Genomic DNA, 2704 nt, shown 5'->3' on the forward strand with positions numbered 1-2704 from the left:
CAACAGCCAAACAAAATCTAAAGTCAATGATTTAAGTGCCAAGAGCCCAACTACAACAAACACTGAAAAGTGAAAATTGTGAAAATTACGGTTTTCTCCTTCAGTGATTCTGCTTGTTAACATCAGGTGTCTTCAATGTTGGCAATAAAAAAAAATTGTTTAATTTTTTTTTTTTTTTTACTAATTTTAAATGGTTAAGGAATTAATTTTAATTTAATTAATTAATTAATTAATTTAAGGAATTAATTTGATTCATTATTACTCAATTCTAATTTGTTAAATTTAATTAATAATATTGCTTGTAATCTGTTGCCACAATTTTATTGATTAGATATAGCGTATTAATTTTTACAGTGAGGAAACCGATAGCCTTAAACCAGTGTTTCTTGTTATATCTCTTACATGTGCATGCTAATAATAGTAAATTATGCATAATTAAATACAACTAACCATGAAACCCTATTCCTAAAATAATATCCAGTACATAAATGTATAATAACACTGTAACAAGGACACCTTAAAATAAAGTGGGTCACTAGATTAGGGTCCAGTTCTCACTATTAACTTCTGCCTCAATCATTTTTTAATTACTGATAATTAGTGAGGTAGTTTTTAAGTTTAGGTATTGGGTAGGATTAAGGGATGCAGAATAAAGCATTGATATGTGTTTTTTAAGTACTAATAAACAGCCAATATCCTAGTAATGTGCATGCTAATAAGCAACTAGTTAATAGTGAGAATCGGACCCTAAGCTAAAGTGTTACCGATAATATTTCTTAACCCTTTGTATGTCTCCCTGGGGAGTCCCCAGGACCAGGACTGGAAACCACTGAATTAAACAAATCCACTTAAATATTTTGTGTAACTAAAACTTAATTATAGTGCATAAAACTAATAAAATCACAATCTTTAATTTAACTCAAATCTCTTTCTGTTAACTGCAAAATAAAGCAACAGTCTTAATGTAACCTGCCCAATCCTCAATCTGACCACAGACTCTATTCTTCACCACAATGGTAATCCCCCAATACACAGACCCAATTTTTTCAATTTTATCATTTACTCTCCTTTATATGTCGGAAGCAAAGCATGCTGAACTAGAAATCTGTTGTAACTCATTCATTTTGAGTTCTGTTTAATACAATCAGTTATTGAGTATAATATCTGAGTAAAATGAACTCATTTTAGTAAATTTGACTTAGGTTTTACAGTTCCACAATCCCAGAGAAACCCTAACCCTAAATGAAAATGTTCACATATAATGAGCTAATATCACAAAACAACTGATATGTCAAACAAAAGCAATAGAAAGAGTGAGTAGATGGTATGAAAGAAGTCATTTTTACCTGAGATGAAATGCTGTTGAACCACGGTAGTTCACTGTGCAACCATTCAAACCAGAACACTGATGATGCTGCTCATCTCAGTTTTAAATACCCTTGATCAATGTAGGCGGACAGTGACTACAACCAAAATATTTCTTAACTAACCATAACCAGTTTTTCCAATTAATATATGGTATTTCATCTGTCATTGACCTGTCATTTAATGGCTTTACTTCCTTGTATAGATGTAATATAGATTTAATTTAGACAGAGACTGTTCATTACAGTGCATCTTTTGACGAATGTTCAAATGAATCCTAAGAATTGCATTCACCCACAAACTCAAAAAGCTTCTCTGTAATGAACACATATTTGTCTTTACTGTGCAAGGATGCATCATCATAATCTATTATAAGCGTAGCTATGGGTCATATCACCTATTGATTGTTTAATCAATCCTATTTTACCAATATATATATATTTGATATCAGTTTCTGCTTGTCTATTGCTGGTTTAAAGTAAATGAAAAGAAAGTCAATTTTTACTTCTGACTTAAAAAAAAAAAAAAAAAAAAAACTGGCACCCCGTATCACAGGAAGAACAACATTAGAAATGCTATGAGGAATGCAAAAAGGTATAAAATATATAATTCTGTATAATTATCAAATGTATTTGTACTATGTAACAAAACACAATCTCAAAGGTACAAAAAAGTAATTTATGAATGTATTATGGATCCAAATGAACATGATGTTGATAAATGAGTGTTGGGTCATGGGAGTTATTGCTGAACTTACATCTTCACATTAAGAAATGGATGCTTAAATTAAAGAACTCCTGACATGTCTCCTACTGTATTTGCAAAATGGAAAAATAAACAAGATAAAACAAGTATGTCTCTTATTGCAAATTAAGCGTTGGTTAAAAAATGCTGCAAAGCAACATTCAGCATAACGACAGAAGTGTAGCTATCATGACTGTGTCTGGTTGAGCAAGATTTTTTTTATTCCTCTTTCTAGGAACACACAAGAGAAAGAAAGTCATAATTTACACACACACCATGATATGGTTCCAAATATTTAAATAAAGCTTTTCTAAGAAAATCGCTTTATGCATTTTTCTTCACAGAGCAAAACAAAGGAAGATAAAACAACTCTTACATCAACGAGGATCATTCACAGGTGTAGCCCCACGTGTCAATCGCTGAAGCAAACTGATGGATGTCAACTCCATCAACACGAACTTCACCAAAAATACACTTCTTCAGCTTCATTCACACTAGGTTGGAGACTTCAGCATCCTCTTAGGGAATCATCCTGATCCTGACATGTGCCTTGACCAAGCAGGATGGTTCATATGCAAATGAATAAGGAGACTGA

This window comes from Abramis brama (assembly GCF_963993115.1).
Source record: "Abramis brama genome assembly, chromosome: 14".
In the NCBI taxonomy this organism is placed as follows: Eukaryota; Metazoa; Chordata; class Actinopteri; order Cypriniformes; family Leuciscidae; genus Abramis; species Abramis brama.